The sequence below is a fragment of the Apteryx rowi genome, unplaced genomic scaffold, assembly GCF_003343035.1.
Source record: "Apteryx rowi isolate R43461 unplaced genomic scaffold, aptRow1 scaffold_253, whole genome shotgun sequence".
Classification (NCBI taxonomy): Eukaryota; Metazoa; Chordata; class Aves; order Apterygiformes; family Apterygidae; genus Apteryx; species Apteryx rowi.
In genome coordinates this window covers 936,782-949,496 of record NW_020448897.1, presented here as the reverse complement: position 1 = coordinate 949,496, position 12,715 = coordinate 936,782, and positions in this window count along the sequence as shown.

Here is a 12,715-nt window from a genome sequence, read left to right as displayed (position 1 = left end):
GAGCAGAAACCACAAAATCTAACAGCCGCTTCTGGTCAAGATAGCTAATAACAGTTCCCAGGCAATAGCACTGTTGTAATAGTATTGCTCAAAGCAGCTGGGGATTTACTTGTATGTCAGCTTCCACATCTGAGAACTAGAAAACGATGGTGGGTCAGACATCCATTTGCTTTATATATTGATATAATTTCATCAGAATTTATGATGTGGGAATTATTGCACTGGCAAGAAATGTAATCTAACCTTCATCTTACACAATGTAGTACAGACATTATGTTTTCAAGAAAAATATACTGACTTGTTGAATCAGATTACTCCAAGTGCATTCCTAATGGATTTCAATATTCCCCTGGATAAACCAGTGCTATTTGCTTTGTATTTATTAAATTTTTTTTAAATATATACAGAAGATAAAACCTCTTCTGACACCATATATTCTTTCATTTTGCAAACTACAAACATACATTTGCTCATTAATTTTAATGTCTAAACTTTTCCTTGGGTAACAGTCACTGAATTTATTCAACTACCTGTATTTTGACTAAACACTTTTAAATGTGTATAGAATTTTGAGTCTAAGTATTGACAGCTATACACTGTTTTCTTCCATTTCCTGGATTAGACAGCTGGTCCTTGCTTATCTTGGAGGATCACACAATATAATTAGTAATGCAGGGATATTCCCAAATACCAGGGTGTGCCACTGGTAATGGGTCATGTATTTGAGATAGCTTTTATTATGACTCTATGCCTGTCAGTTCACTTCAGCACCATGCTCATTACTGTATAAGCCTCAAAAAAGGCAAGGATACTCCATCAAAGCAGAAGGTTAAGCCTTTGGTTAGCAAATTGGAAACAAAGCTTCAAAGAAGTAAAGCAAGAAAGCCATCTGTACCTGGGGCTAGACTTCTATCCTCAGTTGTTATTCCATAATTCCTGCACAGGGATATCATGAACAAACACTGAAGATGGAAGGCAGCAAATGTTCTCTCAGGCAGTATCCTGTCTTGTAGAACTACCTTTCTCCTTCATCACAGTATGTTACTTACACCTCTGTCTTAATCAGTAACTACTAAGTGGATATGATTCCTTTCCTACCCTGTTCAGAGACCTCCTAGTTTTCTGGATCTTCGGCTTGCAGATAGTTTTATATTCCTATTTCGTTTTATTGTCCTTCCCTCCTGCAGTTGTGATCAGACAAGATACAGTAGGTTAGTGTGTCAACAGAGAAGCAAACCACTGTACATAGTACATAACTACTGATATTAGGAATGGAGAGACTGAATTAATACCTCCACACTCTATTAGTTCCAGGGCACTCTCACATATCCAGGCAGTTCTATAAACAGAATATCATGTCTATATCGTGTCCTCATGTCTATATGAAGAAGAAACAAGACATTCAGATTTAGATCCTGCTCCCTTGCTATTATTTTTCTTCGAGCACAAGAATTAGAATTACAAGGCAAAAACTAGACAATCCACCCATACTTACTGGTGCATGGTACTGGAAAGTGCATTTTAGTCGGAAATTCTTCTCTTTGTCAAAAGCTTCGTATTTTGTATGGTCTATTCAAACCAAAGCTGTTTTAGTATTGACACTAGGTTGTTTTTTAAGTGCCAGACAATATAAAATATTGTAACATAAGAGCATTCAGTAGCCTGTTCGAAAAAATTTCTCCTTTTGAGATCAGAAGATTGCAGCCCACCTTGTCAGTCTCAGATTACACTGCATTCACACAGCTGATAGGACTGAGCTGGTGATTCCTGACCACACTGAGAAACTTTACAAGATGTAATGTTCATCATAGAATACAGAACTAGTACAGACATCAGATCACAGAGATGCTTGTCTTGTTTGTTTAAAAAAAAAAAACTTTAAGAATGACGATTCCACAATCTCCCCAGGCAGCCTAATGTACTACTATCATAGTTTTTCTTATGAATATAGCTAGATAGGACATACAGCTACACATTAAGTTCATTAGTTTTTGACCTATCCAACATAGCCATGGAGACCACATGCTTCTTGTAGAGCTTCTTTCCTTTTGCTGGGTAGATAGTACTTGATAGTAGGTAGGTGCGAAAAGGCAGGAGTATGTTAGTGTCATTTACCATTGAGATTGCTGCAGTGCCCAGAAGTGACTGATGTTTTGAAATAGGTGTTTGGAAGATACATTTTTTCACTGTAATGTGTAGGAAAGTACACAAATCAGTGATTTCTTCTGGATAGACTCATACAACATGACTGCCATGTAATCATTGTAGGGTACTGTCAGCATGTCTGAAATAGCTTTAAATGAGTTCCTTTACGTATCCTTTACGTGTTGTTGCAGCACCAAGGATATAGTATGTCTCCATTTTCCATGGATTGTGGCCTATGCTGAGCTACATGCTACCATTGATGCACGGTAAGTAGTCCCTAGAACAATCATGTTAATGCCAACTCTGGCTCTATATAGCACAACCTTTTATCTTAACTCATGAAAAGAGCGTATAGGAAGATATGCAGGAATATTCCAGACTTTTAGTTTTTATTGAGAAGACAAGTCATGCTAATGGATGAGAAGAATGTATCCATTTAGTGCTTCACCACTATTAAGTGGCAAAGCCATTATTACAGAAGCAGAAGCTGTGAATGAGATGGGATACTTTGCTTATAAGTACAGCATTGCCTGGGTGCAGGTGGGAGTACTTCAGAATAAACATATTGTGTCACCTGAGATAGTCCTCACTGTTTCATTCACTTATTCCTTTATCTTCATTTGGTTTTATTGAAAGTAGTATTATTTAATGATGGAAAAGCAGTTGTAACATACTGAACTCTCCTAAGGTTTGGTTGGGTAATTTCCTCCTTGCTTCACCACACATGGTCTCCTCATCTTTGTAACTGACATACACATAGATAGTAAATATCACCATCCAGTACTAAGCAGTCCTGTTTTGATAAGATTTTCCCTTCAGGGAAAGCTCTGTCTTACGAAGCCCACTTGCCTAAATTATGGGCAGTATTAAATATTGCACAAGGAAAAGGTTGCAGCCCAGAATGAAAGGAAAAAAAATAACAATATAATTTGTATGTGCCTTCATGTAAGTGCATCTGTGTGCGCTTTGTAGAGGCAAGGTTAAGGTATTACCTAAAAGTATTCATTTCAGAGAATTGTAGTGGACCCTGAAGGAGCACTATTTTAAAACAAATCAGTCAGCTTTTTATTGGTGCCGGCCCAGCTTTGTATTAAACACACAGATTAATGTTAAATCACAGCTCAGAAATTATTCATGAGATCTCATAGAATGTAATTGCTCATTTTGGCATCAATAGTCTGTATCCCTTTATTTCCTAGATTGGCTTCCCTTCCTGAACTACTGTATGTCATGCTAGAAACAATGATTTTATATGACATATTTAGGAAAGAGGGACCCATTTATTTTACATAAACAACATCTGAGGAATGTACCCTTATTGCCGAGATGCCAGTCTGTGTTGACACATTCCTGTGAGAGACAGAGCCTGCTGGGACAGCAGACAGCAGAGCACTAAACATCTCCTTTCAAACTGTTGACTGAATGGTTAGTGTTATTGCAAATCTTTAAAAAAACTAATGAAATTACCCTTCACCTATCTTTGAGGATTAGCATTAATGCTCAGAACAAACTGCATGACTACTAATCTCTTAATGTCCCTTAAGATATGTACAAAATGAAATTTATAAATAATAAATGAATCCAACTTTTTCTAGAAATACTAAGTCATCCCACTCTTTCCCTCTCTCTCTCTTTAACTGAGAGTTTTACACTCTTGCAGGAGGCCAGGCTGATACAGGGATTTTGGAGAAAGGAGCATGGCAGTTAGTGAATGAGTTCCATGCTTTGGACCTCTATCATTTTTTCCTCTAAAAATCTTGCCTATTCGTTTTACCTGATAGCAGTGTGTTTAGATCTAAATATCTACAACCTCTCCCCACTCTCATTCCTTCATGCTCCAAATACCTCTGTCACATGGGTGAGCAAAGACAGCGCAAAACTCTGAAGAGTCAGGGTATATCATGCTCTGTTGGCTATATCCTGTAGCTGCCAGAACTGGAATACCAGTGCACATGCAATTTCCTCACATCCAAATTTTCATGCAAGCAAAAACCAAAGTGAAAACCAGAGTCAGTCTAGACTCTCTGTGTTGAAAGGAAGGAAATGTAAAAATTTATCAGAATTCATTGCATGTACTACAAGCAAGAAAAACTCAGCTGTTCTCTTAGTTGCAATGCAAAACCAGAATTTTTCTAAATGATGATACTGGAAGGATTAGTAACTTTGACTTCCTAGTAAGTTCACTCCACTCACTGCACTTCCACCCTGTTTATAGATGCTCACACTTGCATACATGTGGATTTTGGTATCTGCTTTTAAAGACATGCTTTTTAGGCTGTAGAAATTTTCATACTTTGAATAGTTAAATGTTGCTCAGGAGAGCCAATCTCTGACATTCCATGCCTTGGGGTGTTATGTTTGCTCACCAAGCACTCCTGAAGCATATTTACTTCACTTGCACATATTTTAGAGTACAATAGACACAGAAAAATATATAAATAACTATTTATGAAACAATGTGGCAGCATCACCTTGAACTGATCATAATGATCCATTTTGAGATGGACCATTTGGATCTGTTGAAACTAGCTCACATTTTCAAGCTGCTGTCATTGCAGGGCAGACACAGTCTGTCCATGGGTTCTTCCCAGCTCATTCTTTTGATTTACGTTTTCTCTACTCCTAAGAAATCTTTAATATTTATGGAAGTAAACATTTCAGGCCAAAGATTTTGCCCTCTTCAAAGACTAAGCCACAGAAGATTGAGAATCAACTCCAAAAAAGACCAAGTTTAGTTACCAAAATGCCTAAGATTCATGTGCTTAATTTTTAATCACTAAGCCCTCACTGAAAAATTCAGAAACCTAAAATAAGCATTTAGGCTTCTGACCTAAAGCATAAACATGTCTCGTGGTGGGAATGCACAAAAAACAGTAAGCAAGTGGTGAGCCTCCAGAGTTGACCAAAGTGGCTTGAATTTATCATAAATCATTCCCTGTGCCGAGACCTAGATACTTTGCCAGGATTATCAGAGAAAGTGATCCCATCACTGCCTTATTTAAGGGAGGCTGCTCTAAGTAGGTAACAGTAGAGTGTCATCATCACCTTGTTCCTTCTAAAATCATCAGCCCCTGTTACGCTTGTATGGACCTGGCTTGGTAATTAGATCTACTGCATCAATTCCCTCAGGTGACAAAGGTGGAGAAACACCTAAACCATGGATCCCAGTTGGTGGATATTAGATGAACATTGTGCAGATGAGGACTGGCAAAAAGGAGCATTATGTGCATGCAGTAAAACAGAATTTTTTTAACACAAGCACTGACATCACATAGACACCCACAGAGTTTACATTACTCGAAAGTTAGGCAATATCTCTATGATGATAAAAGATTATTTCCCTCCTCAATAAAATTTGGTTCCCTAGATTCGGCAAATGTAACTATGGGATGAGAAAACACTAGTGCTGGTGTTTTGGACTGCAGTTTCCAGAAGTGCCTATCTCAAAATCTCATTTGCTTTCAGCAATATTTGGACACTTTAGGCCTCTGAAAATCCAAGCCTAAAACACTATTGAGTAGAGGTCATAAAAACTGTTATAATAAAATTATATTTATTCATGATAAAAGAGGATTCTTTGATTGTGGATAACATTGTATGGTCGTGGAAAGTACATGTATCAGAAACTGTTATGAAACCCCTTTATAAAAAAAATACTTCCCAAACAATCATCATTGTTTGAAAGCTAAATATAACAGTGATTTTGTTAAAATAAAGCAGACCTATTTCTGAAAGTTGTGAGACTACCAGAGACTTCAAGTGGAGCTTTAAGAACTCAGAACCAAGAGAAACAATAGCACTTATATTTATGTACATAATTTATCAGTGGTCAAACGTACAGTTTTCTAAGTTTGCAAAAAACATAAATTAATAATATAAAATAAAAATAATAAGAAACATTACCTCAAGGCTGAGATACTATGTGCCTAATTTCAGGCCAATTTTCATGGCTGTGTTATCAGAGCATGCATATTTATAATGGAATTACTGGCAACCTTTTTTGCAAGGGGACCCTCCTGTTTTAAGACCAATATAAATATAGTTGGACAAATTTAGTATGCAGGAAAACAAACATTAATAAAGATTTTGATACACAGAATAATATAGAAATGACAACATATTTTTGACTCTGTACAAAGACATGCATTCATCTGTAAATGATTACGTTTCTATCTGTGGCAGAATGGTAGTGTGAGGCATATGAATCTCACCTTCAAAAGATATTCTTTCATTCTATAAATAAAAATGGCAAGCACAGGAAACTTCAATCAATGTCTTATATTCAAAAACTATGACACTGTCAAACTGGTGTCATTAAAGCTAACTAACCATATTAAACGAATATTAAAATATAGGTTTCTTTGCATAACATAATGAGTAAAACCACTTTTAAGTTTTTCCCTATGCTTTGAGGTGTAGGTGGCATTTTCATTCCAAAACTTTGAAGTCAGAACAAAATGTACAGGTAGAGGGTACTAGATCAAATAATAATCAACTTCAAAAAGCATTTTGGCTGTTAGATGTCCCAAGGCTTATTTCCTCTAGACATTTTAAATGTAAATGTCTAAACTCATTTAAAAATTGTAAATTGGTCTAGGTTCAATCAAAAACCATCCTGACACAGAACAGGGAGACTGGGCTAATTGTCATTTGTTTGTCAAATGAATTCCATTTGGAAAGCAATGAAACCTCCAAGCTAATTCTTTTAAGGTGAGCTGGTAGTTGTATTATCAGTTAAATGCAGTAAAATGGATAATCACATGATGATAATGAAAACTGAACCTATGTTAGCACTCAGGCTTAGTCTGCCACAGGGCATATAGTGATGGAACTTAAGTACTGTAATGTTCCATTGGGCACAATGGCACCAAGTCTGCTCTTTAGCCTTACAGACACTTTCTTTGCATTTTAAAAAACTTTATCAAAGCACTGTGGCAATGTAGGAAATGTCAAAGTGAAATCCACTGTAGGCAAATTGAGATTTCATTAAGTTTAAATTTATTGCTTTTGACTGATGTATTACCATGCTTGTTAAGAACCAGTAATTTGGCATATCTGCCTGCATGGTAAAATAGCTTTGTCTCCTTGCATAATACTTTATATGGACTTTGAAAGATGACAGTAATTCATGAATGTGTGAGTTATTTTATTTTTCTAAAGAACAAATTCAAATATTTTAAGGTCCCTGACCCAATGGATCAATAGACTTACGCATGGATCCCAACTGTTTTGTTGGTGAACTTGGTAAAAAATTATAACACTAATGTGTTATTTTTTGACCTGGTATAACATTGCATTCATTGTCAATAGAACCTGGGGAAGCACTTAACAATTCTACTTGTTCTGCTGCTCTCAGAACATTTATATTGGAAATAAATGACAGTGTTTGTGAGAGATAAGAAATCCAGTGAACTGGTGGAGGACTGTGTGCATACTTTTTATATGGAGATATTTATATATATAAAATAGGTAAATTGTGCTTGTCTGTGAGTTTGTGTATATGTATATAAACAGATATAGCAGAGATATAGCTGTATCATAGTAGAACATGCACACATATTCTCTGTGTTGCACAGTATATGTGTTGTTTAGTTTCCAGGCCTCGGTTATGACAAAAGGTATGGTTCAGATGTTGACATAAAATCTCTTAGCGTGCTCTGGTGCTTTACTCACCTCCAGGAAAGGACTGAATCAACAGTGTAGGACTAGCACAATTTCTGACTGATGATGAAGGTTAGGCCTTCAGGAAGATTACCTCCCTTTGGAGAGAGACCTGGATAGAATTTACTATATTCCAGATATATTTATTTACACTAGGTGCCAGTGTTTTATGGCAGAAGTAACAAAGTTTGTGAAACCTAGGAATGCGTTATCATGTTATCTAGTATCTTAGATGGACAGTCAATATGAACAGACTGTAGACACACCTGTCCCGGTATCCAGTTCACCAAGTACTGAAATGGAAACAATAAAAGTCTTTGAACAAACAACAGACATTTGAGTCCTTGAGTTTAAACAAGAGGACTGTAAAATTCAAATGGGTTTTCTCTAGTACTGCCAAGGCAGCCATATCTGTATTTGTGCCAGTGCTGAAAGTCACACAACAAAGCTTGATTTGTGTCTGTCCATGTGCTTTCATTCCACAGACTATGGATATATACTTTTTCTTGGGGTAGGGGTTAGGGGGTGAGGGGAACAAGAGAGTTTTAAAATATATGTATTTAAACAATATTTTAAGTGAAACTTCCAATTGAAAACTGGAGAAAGTAATGCATGGAACTCTAAGAATTTAAGGTGCATTTTGCTGTTAACATTTAAAAGTAATATTCTGAAGATTAGGGCAATCTATATAAATTAATTGAATTAAAACACAATAATTTGTCATGGGAAAAACTTATTTCTCTCTTCATAGGGAAAGAACCTAACCCCCACCCCCACCCCGTATTCAGGTTCCCTCACATACTCATTGGCTGTGACTGCAGATTTACCAAAGCAGGGAATGGGTGCATCTGCAACACCATAGGTCCAACTCACCTAAGAGAGATTTTTCACCGGGGCACTCGTTCCACCTCCTAGTGGAAGCACCAGAGGCTTCTTTCTTGCCCAGTTTCAGGGGAGAATTTGCCAAGGGAGACACACCATCATAATGCTCTCTCAGAAGGGCTTTCTGCCACAGGCGGTGCTCAGCCTGAGCACATGACTCCCAAACCCAGAAGAGATCCATGTGTATATTTATTACATTTTAAAGAATTTGTGGGTTAACTCAAATTAGCCAGGAAGGACTAACATCTCTGAATAATTCTCCATCTCACCATGCAATTCAGAACACTGTAAGAATTACAACTAAATACCACCTTTCCACTTTCTTTTAGGGCATTGGACAAAATTTATATTTTGGAGTAAGCCACTAGCTGGAGCTAAAGACCTGTAGAGCAAATTCAAAGACGGGGGCGGGGGCAGAGAGGAGAATTCACAAGCTTTATTTCTCTTGAGGAGAAATCCAGATTTTTTAAGGCAGGTCTGGAATGGGTCTTTGACTGAATTTTAGATACTGACTTTGCTGTCATCTGTTTAAAGGACAGAAAGATTAGCCTAAAAAATGAAAACATCTGTATGCTTGAGTTCCTGGTGAGCTGAACTAAACTGGAGCAAAGTCTGATATTAACAGCAGAATGAATCAAAAAAAACAGATTGAAAGAGTTTTTATAAAGCACCCAAAGGAGCAATGAAACAATAAAAGAAAGGAAAACTTGAGATACTAAAGAAGTAATTAAAGGCAGAAATTAATTGTTGAGTAGTATTTTAAATTGAAAGGGAATTACCTAGAAATAAGAAAACACCAAACAAACTGATTAACCTGTCTGCCTTTACTGTTACTGCAAAGGCTCTTCGATATACAGTCATTTAGAAAGATGAAGCATTACCTAGGAAGATGTTTTCATAGTAGCAGGAGAAAAGATCTCTTTTGTAGATAAAGATTGATTTACCAGTGGCAATCAGACAAAACATATCAGGTAGGAACAGAGCACTCCCTAGTTTTGAAGGGTCAAAACAAAACAGTTGAAGACCAAATATCTTCTATATATGATTCTAGTTCAGGAGCACACAAAAAAACCCCAGGTTTTGATCTTCCCATGTAATGTGTGGCACTGAGATGACTTCAATGAAGGTGACAATCACTATGTATCAATACAACTGTAAGCAAAATTTAACTCCAGCCTTTCAAAATACTGTACATCAGAAGCTAAATGCCTAATATGCCAGGGACAGCTTTTCTTCTGGGCTTCCCTATGGAAAAATATAAGTAAAAAGCTATTAGGGAGTCAGTAAACCTTTCTTCAGTTTCTAATTTGTGCCTTTTCTACACTCTGTTGCTGCAGATACTGAGGCTGGCAAGCAAGGCGTTATATCTTGGGTAAGCATGTAGATGCATAGCTGAATGTTTGCACACAGGTTACATATGGCATGCCAATATCACATTGCCCTTGCCATGATTCAAAAAAACACTAATATATGAGTGCAGATTTAAACGCTTGCCTAAGAGCTTTCCTGGAGCTGGCTTATACCTGCTTGTTAGTCTTAAGCAAACATCAAATGTATGGGCAGAGACAGTAAGTGGAAGCATTTCTTTTCCACAGTAAATTTAGCGTCCAGGGGGTCATATATCTGTTATGGAAATAGTCCTTGTTAATTTCCACATGGTGATAATTTTCCTAATTGAAATAAATGCATCCTGTTCTTTGGTAAATAGCAGCTGGTATTTACTGGGATTCCTAAACCTAATTGTCTCAGGCAGCATCCCCATCAGCAGAACCAGCAGCTCCCAATTTTCTGCAGGTGCTAGTAAGATACTCTGTTCTTTGAGCAGCAGCGCACATTGTTTTGTACTGCATTATGTATGATTTGTGTATGCTTATCACAGTAAGGGACCCCATGTGCTATTACTACAAACAGTAATGCAGAAAATTATTAAGGTACAGTGTTCATACATATCATATCTGTGCTTAATGGAAAGAGAAACTGAATGTTTAGATACAGTCATACTTTTCACTAGCTATTGTTTTCTATTTGCTTTAAAGGGAACAGTTTTGTAGCTGTCCCACCACAGAACTGACCTCAATAGTTCTCCTGTGTGTGATCCTGTCAGAGACACTTCTCAGCCTTCCTTGGGATACTTGTTATATGATATATTCTGCTAAGGTTATTCTGTTCTGAAATTCTTAAAAGTAGGGGGTTTTTTTTCCTTTTCTCCAAGGATAACAAAAAAAAAAATCACAGAAACTGCAAAAGCACACCTTGAAATTAATGGGCTTAGTAGGTTTCACATAGATGAGTATACCATATCTATTTATTTCAGACATGGCACTCATAATATCTAACCATTACTGAACGTGGCATATTTGTTCAATCATTTTTAATATACAATCTAATCACTTTTAACGTAGAATCTATCATTATACTAACTCCATTAAGTATAGATAGCTACTATACCTTAAACTGGATCTTTCATTTTGCTCTTTAAATTAAACAGTGTTGCTTTCCACATGTGAACATGAGACTCCTCTGAGCTACATTTTCTCAACAATACTGCAATTTGGAACATTTATCCTTTTTTTTTTGAGTTGTTCAAAAAATTTTGAGTGAGTCAGCACCATCTTCAGATGCTCTAGGTAGCATTTCAAATGAAACTTTTGTATTGATATACCTATTGATTCAGAAAAGTTTCCTTCTGTGTCACTTTGTGATGTCTGTCTTACTCTGAAAATCATGACTGAATAAGACATAAAAACATAAGGTACTCCATGTGCATTGACGTATGTTTTAATTAGACTAGCATTTGAAATTTTCAGTCAGGAAAAGATGTAATATTCTTGAAGAACTGATTGTCTATTCTATTGCACACACATTTTAAAAAGTCCTGTACCAGCTTGAATTTAGAATGGAGTAGGTGATACTTAGACCTGAGTCCAAAACCTCAGATAAGGAGATTTAAATAGCTGAGCTGCAAGCTTAGAAATTTACAGAGAAAGTAAGCTGAGAGGAAGAAGCCTTGACTGCAAGACTAAGGAAAACATGCAGTGGCTCCACTTACCATGTGTTATTCTGATGTCTAAAGGAAACCCCTAAGCCACCCTGAGCATCCCTGCTTGAATTCAGCATCCATAGACATCTGTGGTATACTTGATCCTAACTTTCTTGCATATTATTACACAGAAATTTCCTAGGAAGAGGAGGTACAACTCTTACATGTTCTCCCCTCATGAATCTTGTACCTGGTACCATGGCCTTGGGATTCTCTGGAGTATGGATGGGAGATGACACAACAGAAGAGAGTAGTGCTGCATGGAAAGGCAACATATCATGCAAGAAAAGCAGGTGAAGAGAAACCAGTAAGCATGATGTTTGTTTTGGAGTGGAAAAGCAGCAGAGGATTCAAAGGCACTAGGCACAGCATGTAAAGGAACACTGAAGGTTGGCTGGCTGGGGAGCGCCTCTTGGTAATACAGTATCGTGTGTATCCGTAAGAAATAGCACCTATCGTACAAAGACATTTGAGTCATTTACATAGCCTCATCAGCAGTGAGAAATGGCTCCTTGTGGAGTCAGACATTTGGAAACAGATAAAGCCCAGCAAAGAATGCTTCTTTTCTCCCTAAGAGATTAATGTAGATGTGAACACATTAGCGCTGTTTAAGGGAGAGTATTCTCTTTGACAGATAACTGGGATTGGGAATATTAGATTACCAAATAATGGACCTTTTAAATTCTGTCATCATTACTTATCAGCTACATTAGTTTAAAACCTGCAATTTTGAACTTAGCATTATTGAGCTTTTGAAAGATTAAATTACTGAGCTTTTGTTTGTGAATGGCTCTGTGAAATTTCCTGAAAAGGATAGTCCTCGTCCTTCATTGTGTAAATGTGAATGCCAAATAACATACTTTATTGATATTTACAGACATACAAACGATAGGACTAATGCACCTTAATGTCTGTCTACCTGAGTGAAAAGGCAGAATGTTGTTAGATGATATGGTGCACTGTATCTCCTTTGTAAACCTGTTTGGA